The sequence below is a fragment of the Hyperolius riggenbachi genome, chromosome 10, assembly GCF_040937935.1.
Source record: "Hyperolius riggenbachi isolate aHypRig1 chromosome 10, aHypRig1.pri, whole genome shotgun sequence".
In the NCBI taxonomy this organism is placed as follows: Eukaryota; Metazoa; Chordata; class Amphibia; order Anura; family Hyperoliidae; genus Hyperolius; species Hyperolius riggenbachi.
Window position 1 is genome coordinate 70,597,988 of NC_090655.1, and position 16,723 is coordinate 70,614,710.

At 46.8% G+C, this 16,723-nt stretch overlaps 1 protein-coding gene across 1 annotated transcript in view; it reads right to left on the reverse strand.

Moving 5' to 3' along the window:
• Positions 1-16,723, reverse strand: part of LRRTM3 (leucine rich repeat transmembrane neuronal 3) — a 349,591-nt gene that overhangs the window by 309,729 nt on the left and 23,139 nt on the right. The window lies entirely within an intron of this gene.

Consider the following 16,723-nt stretch of genomic DNA (forward strand, 5'->3'; position numbering starts at 1 on the left):
TCAGCAACGCTTGCTGACGCATGCCAACAGCTGTGCTGCACTGCTTCCACGATCCTACTGCTGCTGGGTTAGCGTTTCCGGATGAGGTACAGCTTTGAGATGCGTTGGAGGAGAAGGAGTCAGAGAGGTAGGTGCTGCTGTTATCCAGTGGGAGGGACGGCGGTGCAGCTGTTTGTGGCGTGGGCAACACCCGTGCCGTAGCAGGTGAGGAATCGCTGCCAGGCTCCACAAGGTTCACCCAGTGCGCGGTAAGGGAGATGTATCTACCCTGGCCGAACGCACTCGTCCAGGTGTCAGTGGTGAGGTGAACCTTGCAGGCAACGGCATTCTTCAAGCTTCGGGTTATTTTGCTGACCACGTGCTCATGCAACTCAGGCACTGCAGAGCGTGCAAAGTGGTAGCGGCTGGGAACCACGTAACGTGGGATGGCCACTGACATCATGCCCTTGAAGCTGTTTGTCTCCACCAATCGATATGGCAGCATTTCGCAGGCCAGAAGCTTGGCTATGCTGGCTGTTACTGCCACGGCCCGGGGGTCATTTGCTGGCAATTTCCTCTTGCGCTCAAACATCTCCGACACAGACAACTGAACCGTAGCGCTGCACACGGAAGGGCTGTTGGTTGTTGTGTTTGATGAACACTGGGAGACCTCAAGAGCACTACTCCGGAAAGTGACAGTGTCAGCGTCGTCTGATGTTTGTGAATGTTGTGAACCACGCAATGGCTGGGCTACTGCTGCTGCTGAGGCGGGTCTGGTGAACCCAAGGGAGGCAGTGTTGTTTCTGGTACCCTGTCCTGACGCGTTTGCCCAAAGAGTGGGATGTTTGGATAGCATGTGACGGCTCATGCTGGTGGTGGAGAGGTTGTTAATATTTTTCCCCCTGCTCAGGCGGGTCTTGCACACCTTGCAAATCGCCATGGTAACATCCTCAGTGCAGTCTTCAAAGAAAGCCCAGACTTTGGAGCACCTGCCTCCTTGCTGGCGATTTCTGTTTGCTCCTCTTTTGCCTCTCACTTGAACTTCCACGCTTGTGGTGCCTGAAATTGCGCGCCGCCTACCTTGTGGCACAAGGCGAACTCGTGCAGCAGTGTGTTCTTCAACAGACTCATCTGTGCTGCTGCTACGACGGCGATGTTCTCGTTCACAAACAAAATCTGGGTCTCTGTCCACATTGTCCATACCCTCCTCTTCCATCTCCTCAAACTCGTCATATGTCATTGTGGGCCACCGCCGTGGAGTAGAGCTCCCCACAACAACCTCTGCGCAGCACACTCCAACGTCGTCTTCCAGATCTTGTCGGCCGACCTCCTGCAATTGCAACCCCTCCTGCCCAAATTGCTCTGGGATTTGGGTTTCCGAGTCCTCTTCGGACTCGCCTCGTATTTCAGTGCGCGGTACATTTCCCACAGTTAACGGTTGTGAATCCAGGCACAACATTTCTGGCTGTTCCTCCATTGACCTTTGAAAGGTGGAAGTTTGTTGGGCTGGGAATAGCTCCTGCGAATACCCCATTGTGTCCTGAGGTAATTCATCGGACTGGTTATCTGGCAGTTGTGTGCGTGGTGTCGCTGCCGGTTGTGTCAGCTTTGTGCCCACTGGCTCCTTGTAACTGGCTGAGGACTCGGACCTCGTGCGTGATGTGCTGGTGCTGCTTAACCCACTGCTGGACGCTTGAGAGGTCATCCAAGTAATTATCTGGTCCTGTTCTTTTGGATTTGTGAGGGTTGTTGTCCTGGACAACATGGGTGGTATTGAGTGGGTTTTCTTGGGTGCTCCCCTGTGGCCTGTACGTGAACCGTCAGGGGAAACACCTCTTCCCTTGCCCCTCCCTCTTTCACCGGATTTCTTCCTCATTTCACTTATCCTTACAGTACACGCTGACTGGCAGCAGTACAGTGGCAGTACAGAAATGCTATACAGTACCACTATTCCCAGCAGCGACACAGAGCACAATGCTATACAGTGACGGGTGAGCGGTGTACCACTATTCCCAGCAGACACAGAACAGTGAACAGAATGCTATATAGTGTGGCTGAGCGAGCGGTGTACCACTATTCCCAGCAGACACAGAACAGTGAACAGAATGCTATATAGTGTGGCTGAACGAGCGGTGTACTACTGTTCCCAGCAGACACAGAACAGTACACAGAATGCTATATAGTGTGGCTGAGCGAGCGGTGTACTACTGTTCCCAGCAGACACAGAACAGTGAACAGAATGCTATATAGTGTGGCTGAGCGAGCGGTGTACCACTATTCCCAGCAGACACAGAACAGTGAACAGAATGCTATATAGTGTGGCTGAACGAGCGGTGTACTACTGTTCCCAGCAGACACAGAACAGTACACAGAATGCTATATAGTGTGGCTGAACGAGCGGTGTACTACTGTTCCCAGCAGACACAGAACAGTACACAGAATGCTATATAGTGTGGCTGAACGAGCGGTGTACTACTGTTCCCAGCAGACACAGAACAGTGAACAGAATGCTATATAGTGTGGCTGAGCGAGCGGTGTACCACTATTCCCAGCAGACACAGAACAGTGAACAGAATGCTATATAGTGTGGCTGAGCGAGCGGTGTACCACTATTCCCAGCAGACACAGAACAGTGAACAGAATGCTATATAGTGTGGATGAGCGAGCGGTGTACCACTATTCCCAGCAGACACAGAACAGTAAACAGAATGCTATATAGTGTGGCTGAGCGAGCGGTGTACCACTATTCCCAGCAGACACAGAACAGTGAACAGAATGCTATATAGTGTGGCTGAGCGAGCGGTGTACCACTATTCCCAGCAGACACAGAACAGTGAACAGAATGCTATATAGTGTGGCTGAGCGAGCGGTGTACCACTATTCCCAGCAGACACAGAACAGTGAACAGAATGCTATATAGTGTGGCTGAGCGAGCGGTGTACCACTATTCCCAGCAGACACAGAACAGTGAACAGAATGCTATATAGTGTGGCTGAGCGAGCGGTGTACCACTATTCCCAGCAGACACAGAACAGTGAACAGAATGCTATATAGTGTGGATGAGCGAGCGGTGTACCACTATTCCCAGCAGACACAGAACAGTAAACAGAATGCTATATAGTGTGGCTGAGCGAGCGGTGTACCACTATTCCCAGCAGACACAGAACAGTGAACAGAATGCTATATAGTGTGGCTGAGCGAGCGGTGTACTACTGTTCCCAGCAGACACAGAACAGTACACAGAATGCTATATAGTGTGGCTGAACGAGCGGTGTACTACTGTTCCCAGCAGACACAGAACAGTACACAGAATGCTATATAGTGTGGCTGAACGAGCGGTGTACCACTATTCCAAGCAGACACAGAACAGTGAACAGAATGCTATATAGTGTGGCTGAGCGAGCGGTGTACCACTATTCCCAGCAGACACAGAGTGGCAGTAAACAGAATGCTATATAGTGTGGCTGTGCAAGCGGTGTACTACTATTCCCAGCAGACACAGAGTGGCAGTAAACAGAATGCTATATAGTGTGGCTGAGCGAGGTACACAGAGTGGCAGTAAACAGAATGCTGAGCGAGCGGTGTACTACTATTCCCAGCAGCGACACACAATGACTGGGGGGGACCCTGGCTAGCGTGGCTGGAGCGCGAACTACCCTGCCTGCCTACCCAAAGCTAAACCCACAGACAAATGGCGGAGATATGACGTGGTTCGGGTATTTATTTACCCGAACCACGTGACAGTTCGGCCAATCAGAGCGCGTTCGGGTCCGAACCACGTGACCCGTTCGGCCAATCACAGCGCTAGCCGAACGTTCGGGGAACGTTCGGCCATGCGCTCTTAGTTCGGCCATATGGCCGAACGGTTTGGCCGAGCACCGTCAGGTGTTCGGCCGAACTCGAACATCACCCGAACAGGGTGATGTTCTGCAGAACCCGAACAGTGGCGAACACTGTTCGCCCAACACTAGTTCTGTGTGAGAGTAGACTTGGGTGTAGCTGTAGTAAAATATCAGTAACATTCACCGATATTTTATAACCAAAACTTACCGCTGTAAAATAGTAGAATTTCAGTAAATGTTATTCTACTATTGGCTATTTCCCATGGCCCACATTTCTTGGTGCTTTTATTTCATGTACACTTTTCCCTGTGCTGGACTTAGCTCTCCAATGTCTTCACTAACCTACGATAACGTTGTCATGCGCAGGGAGCACACAGCAATGTTACCAGCAATCCTGACACTAGTGCACGATGGGCAATTAGCACGACCCACATTACCTAGGTAACGCGTACGTTACCAGGGTACCATGCACTACAGGTCACGCTAATTGCACAACGTGCATTACCTAACTGGCGTCATTACCAGTAAAACTGCCATGCACTGAGAGAGCTTAAAGAGGAACTCCAGTGAAAATAATGCAATAAAAAAAGTGCTTCATTTTTACAATAATTATGTATAAATGATTTAGTCAGTGTTTGCCCATTGTAAAATCTTTTAAATCCCTGATTTACAATCTGACATTTATTACATGGTTACATTTTTACTGTTGGCAGGTGATGTAGCTGCTGCATGCTTTTTTGGCAGTTGGAAACAGCTATTTCCCACAATGCAACAAGGTTCACAGACAGGAAACTGCCAGGAGTACCACGGTCCTCAGAGTTTCTTGTGGGAGGGGTTTCACCACAATATCAGTCATACAGCGCCCCCTGTTGGTCTGTTTGTGAAAAGGAATAGATTTCTCATTTAAAAGGGGGTATCAGCTACTGATTGGGATAAAGTTCAATTCTTGGTCGGAGTTTCTCTTTAAGGCTAGATACAGACACAGGTGAAATTCGAAAAATTAGAAAATCATGCAAAAGTCCATTTATTTTAGTAATTCAACTTAAAGGGAACCTAAAAAAAAAACCCCATGAGTTTCACTTACCTGGGGCATCTACCAGCCCCCTGCAGCCATCCTGTGCCCTCGTAGTCACTCATGGCTCCTCCGGTGCCCAGGGCCGGAGCTACCATAGGAAAAAATGGGCAATTGCCCCAGGGCCCCAGAGCCTGTAGGGGCCCCCAAAGTGTCCCTCCCCCATCTTAACTGTTGCTCCCCAGGGACTCTGCTGAGTCTGTTAAGTTGGGAGGTGATTGGGGGAGGGTCAGCAACCAGCTCAGGGGCCCAGGAGGGAAATTTGGCTGCAACAAAGGGCCTCTAATGACGCTTTTTGGTCGGGGATGTCTGTTGGGGGGGCCCCCATGCTAATTTTGCCCTAGGGCCCAATTGTTACTTGAACCGGCCCTGCCGGTGCCCCGCTGCCAGCTAGTTTCGTTTTTGCCGACTGGGAGTCAGCCGGCCGCCATGCGTATCTTTTATGCATTCCCGCTGGTGCAGGAAGCTATCGTGGACATTAACAAGTACATTTTTACGCATGCAGGTGCCATGCGTAAATGTTTACGTATTCCACTCGTAACACGTAAAAATGTACTTGTTAATGTCCGCGATAGCTTTCTGCACCAGCGGGAATGCGTAAAAAGGTACGCATGGTGGCCGCCGACTCCCAGTCGGCAAAAACGAAACTTGCTGGCAGCGGGACAGCGGGGCACCGGAGGAGCCATGAGTGACTGCGAGGGTACAGGATGGCTGCAGGGGGCTGGTAGATGCCCCAGGTAAATGAAACTCATGGGATTTTTTTTGAGTTAAGGTTCCCTTTAAAGTGACTCCGAGCTCATCAAAAAAATGAAAGTTGTACTCAGGTGGGGCTTTCTCCAGCCCAGTGCTGGTCGGGAGGTCCCACGCCGGCGTCCTGGCTCCTCTCCTTCTCCCCACTCCGGAATGGCTGACAGGCCGCAGCCCGGGTGACACTCTCCCGAGTGTCGGGCTGCTTCTTCCGCATATGACGCGGATTACGTCACACACCGGCCGCCACGCGTCATCACGGCGGCCGGCGTGAAAGTACTGCGCATGCGCGCTTTAAAGGTGGCCATACATCAGAAGATTATGGGCAGATTCGACCAAGAGACAAATGTATCTCTAGTCGAATCTGCCCATACACTACAGGCCGATTACCATTCGATTTCAGCATGAAATCATCAGGGAATCGGCTGAGCCCGCCATGTCCGCCCTGCTGCTGCCCCTAAAATGTATAAATGTATATAGTGTGTGCATTTATACATTACCTGTCCTGTAACAGCTTCCGCACGGTGACCGTCCATCTCGCCAGGTAACAGCCGCATACACGCTAGTGACGCATAGCGTCTGATGTCAGACGCTATGCGCTGCCGGTGTGTATGTGGAACCCGGAAAGATGGACGGAAACCGTGTGGAGGCTGACACCGGACAGGTAATGTATAAATGCACACACTACATACATTTTTACATTGCAGCGGGGGATTTGTCATCTCGTCACTCGTTTGCAAATCGGCCGCCGTACCGCCGCGCACCCGACCAGCCCGACATCTTGTAGCATGCGTGATCGACCGTGTGGCCAAATTCCGTCCCGAAATTGGTCGCTTTGTCGGTCGGCCATGCACTTGGCAGCACCAATTTTCATCCAATTATAATATTCGAATTTAATGGTCGATTGGTTGGTTGGTCGGCTGATGTATGGCCACCTTAATATGCTAGGCTATAAACAACTGCTGTCTCCACCTGGTGAGGAACAAACAAACCATCAGCATGTGTATGTCACCAAATGTCCCAGAACAGGAGATTCAAAATGACTGATAACGTTGAACTGATGAGTTAAACTTCAGATCACAATCTTATCATTGGGTAAGTGTGCAGAAATGCAATAAATTGAACGCAAGTTCTAGCTAGTGGAGTGCCTCCCTCTACTTTATCGGTAACTGTACGGACAAGTAATCCCTTGGCTTCATGCAGGCTGGTATTCCTCAGTGTGGTGCTCCACCCCTTTAGCAATACCTTTCCACTGGGTGCGTAACAGTACTATGCAACAGAGAGGAAGAAGCAGAGTCCTCCCCACTTTGCAAAGCATTCTTGTCTGATGTCATAGAAAGGGTTTCTTTTTTTTTTATATCTCTGCTGCTCCGGCATGGCTTTTGACGTACAAAGCAGCACAAAAATAATTTGTATATATATATATATATATATATATTGCTGTTATCCTGCTGCTTATGCAGTGGAAGCAGCCCTACGCAGAGTTATGGCAAAGTTAAGAGTTTCACCACAGTATTAGCCATACAGAGCCCTCTGATCTGTTTGTGAAAAGGAATAGATTTCTCATGTAAAAGGGGGTATCAGCTACTGATTGGGATGAAGTTCAATTCTTGGTTACGGTTTCTCTTTTTTTTTACAAGGTTTTCAATCTCTTTGTAGTAGTAGCATCACACTCCTCACCTAAGGGTAGGTTGATTTGATGGAGGACTCAATTGTTAATGCTGCTTAACAAACATTTACCAGGATTCTGCAGTCATGTGACAAGCGGTGCAAGGAAAGACGAGGCTAACCGGACAGATACAAGTTAAATTATACAGAACATATACCTTGCGTGACAGGTAAAAGCAGATGGCTGTTACTTTCTGGGTAGAAGGAACTGACGAGAAGGGGGGTGTTCATGTTGATTCTGCTGAACAATCAGTTACAGGTGTTCTACAGTCATGTAACAAGCAGGGCAGAGAGAGAAGAGGTTAACCTGATGAATGCAAGGTAAATTATACAAAATGAATACCTAGCGTGGTAGCTACAAGTAAACAGTTGTAATTTTGTGGATGACCCTCATACATTTCAGCTGTAGGAAAATATTGCAATAATGGCCATTTTGTCAGTACAAGTATCTGGAACACACTTTGAAATACCAAGTCAATTTTGACATTTTTGATAGTTCTTCCCTAGCCAACAAATCAATCCAGAATAGGAGAATACATTTTGGGTGCTGCGAACCTTTACAAATGACTTGGACTCCATTACAGAAACATTACACATCCAATGATCCCTCCATGCAAGATATAATAATGGTGTATAACAGATATGTAGTATTTTGAATCATATAATGAGCTCACAACGTAGATGGTAAGAATGTGACAATGTGAAATGTATTATTACCCTGCTGGCTGTCAGACATTACTCTGAACACATCATTCTGTACAGAATTCACATATTTCAGCAGATACAGTCCTACGCGTGTGCATCTAATTTTACCTTGGCTTGAAATGTGTACTGGGAATACTGGAAAGCCAATGATTAGAGCATGGAGAAGCCTTGGGGAGGTACATGACTTTAGTGGTGTAGCTACAGGGCAATGGGCTCCAGAGATGGATTAAGATGTAATGGAGCCCTAGGCAAGGTAGTAGATTTTGGTAAGCTTTTGGTAAGCTGAAGTGGAGAGAGGCCAAAGAAGGTGGCAGGTGGGCCTATTGACACCCACTAGGCCCCAAGCACCTTCCTAGGTTGCCTGGTGGATAATCCTGCTCTGAACATGGGTTCTGAGCCATTCCCCTACCCCCCCCCCTAACACACAAAAAATTGCACGAGAAATCAAGTGTGGAAAACCCAAACAAAACACTGTGACGTGAAAGTAAAAATCATCTGGGACATCTCACAGTGGTATAATTATAGTTGTTAGACTCAAGGCATAGATAGTATAGTGAGACTATAGTAAGTACAGCAAAACCCCCGTTACTGGGATCTCAGGCAACCAGAAGTCTCAAGTAATAGAGCTGAGCTTTCGGGGTTGTGAGGGAGGTTTATAGCAGGAAAGACTCACCCACCAATCATCCAGGCACCATCTGTAAGGCATCCTCCACCTCCTAGTGGTTTTCCGGCATCCATGCCGGCTCCCAGCGAGTCACATGACTCGATGAAGGTTGGGTGACATGTCGAGAGCTGTACTCTGAGGACGCGGAAAGCCACTGGATGCATAGAAGACTGCACCATGCATAAAAGACGGTGCCTGGACATTCGGTATTACCTGCTGCTCTGGAGGAAGGGGGGTAGCAAATGACAAGCACATGCAATCCCCACCTGTGATGGATATAGGGGGTCTTGCTGTATTTTTCAGATGCAGTGCAGTAACCTGTATTAAACACTAGATGGCAGTATAGGAAGGCAGGAGAGATAGTAGAGGACTGTGCAAGCCAAGCCAAGTAATTGCTGGGCTACATGGTGTTATGGTATAGTTGGGCAAACAATCTAGTTAACATTGCTGCTACACTGAATTATCTCCTATTACTTGTCCCATAAGGGTAGTGAATGGGGTGGGAAATAGGACAGGAACGAAAGAGTGATAGGAGGGAACATTGCGGCAAGCCTGCCTCTTCCTGTCTCAAAATGTGTCTTTAGCGAACAGTCAATTTTTCATGGAGTAATTACAAGGACTGGGTGGGTTGAGGAGAGGAATGGACAATACACAGAGGTATGTGGATCTAGCAAAAACATACCTTTGTTTTTACCTTAGGTAGCTTTGCCTCAGGACAGGTGTTCTTTAAAATGAACACCTGTTGGGGCGGAGCTAGACATGGCGCTGTAAGGACGTGTTTCTGCAGAGCTCCGAGCCACATGATAGCAACAAGCCAAAATGGATCAAAATCCCCAGCCAAATCCTGCTACTGACACCACAGCAGGAAAGACTACTAAACGAGGACCACGACAAAACCAACTAGGGGCCTCTGGACCAGCCACTAACACGGTCGCTAAATATTTCACAGGCCCCCTGACTCGCACTGCCTCAGACAAGATGGCGGATCGGCAGGCCGCTGCTCAAACATCGGAAGACCCTACAGAAACATCCTCGGCGAGAAGCCTGGAGGATATCTGGGACTTCCTGAGGGGCCTACCAACAAAAGCAGACATGTTAACCCAGACAAACACAATACTTACCACCACGAGGCAAGAGATCTCGACACTAAAAGAAGACATCATAGGCCTGGGACACCGGGTCCAATTGATGGAAACAGACGTAGCAGACCTCCAAAAGGAACTTAATGATTTAAAAGCGGCCAAAGATCGACAGTCCTCACTGAACGCGGTGTTTCGCTCACACATAGAGGATTTACAAAACAGAAGCCGCCGAAACAACGTGCGCATCCGTGGCCTACCAGAGGCCACGCGCCAAGAAGACCTTCGTGAAACGGTGAGAGCTATTTTTGACAAACTGCTTAATAAAACACAGGGCCCACCGATCCGCATAGACAGGGTACACCGGGCCCTGCGACCACTACCAAAAGGAAATGCTCCGCCACGAGATGTGATATGTCGCGTACATTATTTTGAAATCAAGGACGCCATTATGGCCGCGGCTAGGCGGGAGGGTTCCCTGGATTTCGACGGTGCGGAAATCACTCTATACCAAGACCTTGCCCCGCTTACACTGGCACAACGTAGAGCGATACGACCTCTTCTACAGAAGCTCCGTGAAGCTGGAATAGTGTATAAGTGGGGCTTTCCATTCCATCTCCATGCTAAGAAAGGCACACAGGTTGCAATACTTCGGAATCCGGAGGATCTCACAGATTTTTGCAAAAAAATGAATATCTCAACAGTCGATCTCCCTGAATGGGATCCGGACTTAATGCTAATTAATGGCCCACAACGTCCACGCCGAGAAGACTCACCCCAGACAACGGATGCGTGAGTATACACACTCCTGGAGATCTGGTAGATATTGAGAAACCATGAAAAACCTCATACAATTTGGGAACTGTTCACGTTCACTGTCCACTTATTAGATACTGTTTATGTTGCCGGGCTCCTATATAAACACTAACTGTTCTCATACCCCGCAACCGAACATTTATATATTTTTTCATCTTTTTTTTTTGTTGTTTTTTCGAGCCATTTGTTTTGAGAAGAGGGGCAGTCTCATCTGTTGCATCATAAAAGATTATCACAGGAGATAAACTCTACAGCTGTCCCCCTTTTTCCCCCTACTGAGATGTTAACCCACTACCTCCGCCTGTATACATGCGTAGATGTTCCGGGTACTGAGAGTACAATCTACTAGGTCTCATTTAATGTCTCTTTACGTATGTTAAAATGTTTGGCTAATGCCTCCCTTTTCAAAATGTGTGATATCATATAACCGTTAACTTTACCTTAATGTTTTGCGAGCATGATTTGTTCTCCACTACAATCTGAGCATAGCGGATTACCTGATTTGCACTAAGTAATGCCACTTTGTGCTTTATACAATTAGCTGAAATTCCCTAGGCTCGTGAGTTCTGTGCGCAGTGCCAATTCTACTTTGTTCCCCAACCATTATGGCCATTAGGGCTATAAACAGTTTTTTCAAATTACACATCATCCGCTCGATAATCATACTCACCAGATTTTGGTTGCCTTGGATTAGGCAACGATCCTTAACCCTCTCCACTAAACTTTCTTCCTCTCTCTATCTCTTACTGTTTCTCTCTCCTCTTGGGGCATCACTGTCAGACTTCCTCCATCTTAATATTTGCTGGAGCTACTTAGATCACATTCCTTAAGGTACAATCGCTGAACACCAGGGGTCTTAACATCCCTGAGAAACGCAGAGCCTTACTCAGACAGCTCCACAAAGATCGAGTACAAATAGCATTCTTGCAGGAAACACATTTTAAGGAAACTGCATATCCCAAGTTATCTAACAAGCATTATCCACAGGTGTTCTATAGCAATAACCCTGACTCTAAATCCAAAGGTGTAGCTATCCTCCTGTCAAAAGATGTTTCACTCACTGCCCTTCAGGAATATAGAGATTCTACTGGTCGCTTCCTTTTTATAAAAGGCAAATATCTCTCTAGAATGCTCACATTGGGCACTTTCTATGCCCCCAATGGTGGGCAACCTGCCTTCCTGGTCAGGGCCCTCGAAGCCCTTGATTCCTTCGCTGAGGGGAGCATGATCCTGGGAGGAGACTTAAACGCAGTCCTGGACCCTTCCTGGGACAATTCCACTGGTAAGAGCTCCCTGACCAGCAAGGCAATAAAGACCTGCCGCACCGCACTAATCAAAAGACAATTATTAGATATATGGCGGATTCAAAATCCCACTGCCAGGGATTACACCTATTTTTCCCCACTACACAACTCATATACGCGTATTGATTTTATATTCATATCGCAAAACTTACTCTCAGAACAAATCCTTACAGATATTGGAGTGACCTGCCTCTCGGATCACTCTCCGGTCACACTGGAGATTGGTATCCGCCCTAAACAGTGTCTCCCCAGGCAGTGGAGAATGAATACCTCGCTATTACAAAACCCAGAATTTAAAGACAAGATCCTGAAATCTATTACACACTACTTCAGAGAAAATACAACGGAAGAAATAACCCCTCTTACCCTTTGGGCGGCACACAAATGTGTACTTAGGGGCGCCTTAATTCAGGAAGCCAGCATAATCCATAAACAAAAGATGAAAGAAATGACAGACTCTCTCCTTTTAATAAGACAACTTGAATCTAAACACAAGAGCACTTTAGTTCAATCTGACCTAGATATCCTAACTCAGGAGAAAGAGAAACTGAGGAAACTCCTCTTTCAGAAAGAAAAGCACATAGCAATCAAATGTAGGAGAAGTTTCTATGAATACAGTAATAAATGCAGCAGGCTCCTAGCTAAGGCTTTACGAGACCAGCAGGCTCTCACACATGTCACATGCATCCAAGACACCAGTGGCAAAAAAAAAAAAGACATGAATCAATCGCCAGAGTCTTCCGTGACTACTATCACTCCCTCTATAATTTGCCCCCTCCGACCATGAACACATCCGACCCAGAAAAAACCCATGCAATCAATCAATATCTCAACAACTCAGGTTTACCCACCCTCTCACCTGAAGCACTAACACACCTTGAGGAGCCCATTTTGGAGGACGAGATCAGACTAGCAATTAAGTCATCCCCGACAGGTAAAGCACCTGGCCCTGACGGCCTCCCTCTAGAATACTACAAAACATTTAAAAATGAACTCCTGCCTTTTCTAACTAAAGCCCTTAACAGCTTAGCCCCAGAGAGCACAGAACCAGCACAGCTACCAATAGATATGTTAAGGGCACAAATAGCTGTCATACCTAAAGCGGGGAAGGATGCCACCTTGTGCTCCAATTACAGGCCCATTTCTTTGTTAAACGTGGACTTAAAGCTTTTCGCTAAAATACTTGCCAACAGGCTATCCCCCTTTATGTGTCATCTAATCGACCCTGACCAGGCTGGTTTCATACCAGGAAGAGAGGCCCGAGATAATGTCATACGAGCAGTTGATCTAATAGATTGGGCTCATACAACTCATACCCCCACTCTGCTCTTGTCAACAGATGCTGAAAAAGCCTTCGACAGAGTAGATTGGGGGTTCCTTACACACACCCTGAAGTATATTGGTCTGGGACCTCATATGCTGCAGTGGATACTATCTTTATACTCCAGACCTACAGCCTGTGTCAGGGTCAATGGACTGACTTCAGATCCTCTGTCTATTAGTAACGGCACCAGACAGGGATGCCCCCTGTCCCCACTCATCTTCGCCATAACTCTGGAACCCTGTCTACGCACCATTCGCAATAATCAAGATATCAAAGGACTACAAGTTAGGTCCTCGGAGCACAAGGTGGCTGCCTATGCCGACGACTTACTCTTTTTTCTCACAAACCCCCATATCTCTCTTCCAAACTTAATGAGAGAATTAGGGGTCTACCAATCCCTAGCCAACTATAAAATTAATCCTGACAAATGCCAAGCCATGAGCATAGCACTACCAGCATCCCTTGCTGCCACCATTCAATCCAACTTCCCTTTTAAATGGGTGCCCCGATCCATTACATATCTGGGGACTCAGCTCCCCTCCTCTACTGCATCTATTTATAAGTTAAATCTTCCCCCCCCTGGTCCATATCATTAAACAAGATCTACAAAGATGGGACCAACCACACTTCTCTTGGATAGGCCGTATTAACATCATTAAAATGAACATACTACCCAGATTGCTATACTTGTATCAGGCTCTCCCCATCACACCGCCCATAGAGCACTTCAAAGAACTTAAAAAAATTCTCACACAATTCATTTGGCACAAAAAACCCCCTCGGATAAGATATAGCGCACTTACCCTGCCCAAAACCCAAGGAGGCTTAGCTGTCCCTGATCTTAAAAAATATCACACTGCAGCCACCCTAGTAAGATTGATTGATTGGCACAGGCACCCTGAACATAAACGCTGGGTGCAATTGGAATCGGATATGGTAGGATCTGATCTACTCAATCTACCCTGGTCCTCCCCCAAAATCTCCACAAGCTTTATTTCTACACAATCCACGCTTTTAGCATTCTCTAAATCACGTAAAGACCCAAATATCTCGCCTTGGCCGACCCCATTGATTCCTCTCCTAAATAACCCTCTGTTCCCTCCGGGCTGCAGCCGAGGAGGCTACCAGCAATGGAGAACGGATCCACCCTTGCGGGCTGGAGATCTTATAACACAATCAAATTGGATACCTCTGACTAACTTGCGTTTGATGGGGGGAGCTCTGTCCCTAGATCAGTGGAGCCTCTCCCAATTCCAACACTTTCTACGCTCATTAGGCACAAGGGATCAGCTGTCTCGTGGGCTCACACCTTTTGAATCAATGTGCTTAGGAAAAGGCAAAATGGAAAGGCCCCTCTCACAAATCTACCAACTACTAAGCTCAGACGAGTCCTGGGCCCTACAACTTAAGAGTAAATGGGAGGCTGATCTGGGTTACAATTTCACAGCTGAACAATGGCAGAAGATATTACTGCTAAATCAAAAATCCTCCATCTCTGCTAGGATCCAAGAGTCAAATTATAAACTCTTAACTAGATGGTACCTGACCCCAGCAAAACTCCATGTGAGATACCCAACAGCTGATCCGCTGTGCTGGAGATGTGGCCTAGAACAGGGCACACTTCTTCATATTTTTTGGAAATGCCCACTCATAACCCCCTTTTGGGAAGCCATACAAAAATACATTAAGATACTCACAGATGGTGACCCTAATCCAGATCCTTCCTACTATCTTCTACACCACACCCCTAAATCACTTAAAACATTTAAGAAGTCCCTCACTAAGCACCTTATCCAAGCAGCACGCATACTCATTGCCAGACACTGGAAAGCCACCACCCCGCCCACAATCCCAGAATGGCTCAGTGAAGTCCAAATAATTAGCCAAATGGAGTCCATGACGCATGCTCTACATGGCAGGGAGGAAGCCCATAATAAGACATGGGTGCACTGGCACATTTTTACAGAAACCCAAGAATACAGGGACGCAATGTCTAGTACCTGATAGCTACCCCCTGGCTGTTCTCCTACACTATAGCTCAAATAGCCACTTATTATTGGGACTCAGATGGAGTTCTGGTACTGATGGGATGCCCCCACAACTTCCTATTTTCCTCCTTCTTCTACTATACATTTCGTCTTTCACTTCCCCTCTAACACCTGTTTTTCTACTATCTCTCTCTCCTTAGATATCGAAGTGCAGATTTCAGGAATCAGTATAATTAGCCTGCCCTAACTACATTTTGCACACTGGGCCTGGGAGATGGTGAATGGGAAGGGACTCCCCCTTAGGATATACATACCCTCTTCCCGTAGACATATACACCTATTATATATGGTCCCTGGAAGCATGTCCCCTTTGGGCTCCAGGGGCCATAGCCCCTCTATAACCTCATACCCCTCTTCCCCTTTGTCTACCCGATGCCTACGGGATCAGGGATCTCCGAAGATACTACCCTGTTAAACTGCCCTTCCTAACCCCTTTGGGGGATCTCCCTTCACGTCACCCCAACAACATACCTTCTACTATGTGCAAGTACTATTTACGGACTCGCTGGTTGATGACCGTATTTGCACTACTCCCTGGCCCACACCCTATGTTCAATAATTGCCTATACTATTGATACCATACTTGCCAATTGTTACCATGCATACTGCACTACTGATATGTTTATATTATTGTTATGCCTTTTTTATATTTGAAAAATAAAGAATCTTTAAAAAAAAATAAAATGAACACCTGTTCATTTTTTTTTTTTGGCTCCGTACGTGCTGGAGGTTTACTATTTCTTTTAACTTTAGTATTGTTTTTATGCTGCATGTAGTAGTAGCGGGATAGTGTACTGGTTAAAGGACCACTGTAGTGAAAACCCTAAAATGTAAAATACATGTAAACATATACAGATAAGAATAATGTTTTTTCCAGAGTAAAATGAGCCATGAATTACTTTTCTCCTTCGTTGCTGTCACTTACAGTAAGTAGTAGAAATCTGACATTACCGCCAGGTTTTGGACTAGCCCATCTCCTCATGGGGTGTTGTCAGGGTTTTCTTTATTTTCAAAAGCCCTTAGTGAATAGCAGTTACTACATCCAACTGCCAAAAAAGTGTACGGTGAGCAAAGAGGCTGGCCAGCATCTTTGTATAAATCTTTTTCAGGGATTGTCTTCATAAAAATAAAGGCCATGATCAAAATTCCCTATAGAGAGATGGACTAGCCCAAAACCTGTCGGTAATGTCAGATTTCTACTACCTACTGTAAGTGACAGCAACATAGGAGAAAAGTAATTTATGGCTCATTTTACTCTGGGAGAAACATACCTCTTATTTGTATGACTTTACATATATTTAAAATTTTAAGATTTTTGCGACAGTGGTCCTTTAAGGGCTCTGTCTCTGACACAGGTGACCTGGGTTTGAATCTCAGTTCTTCCTGTTCAGTAAGCCAGCACCTATTCAGTAAGGAGACCTTGGGCAAGATTTTCCAATACTGCTACTGCCTATAGAGTGCGTCCTAGTGGCTGC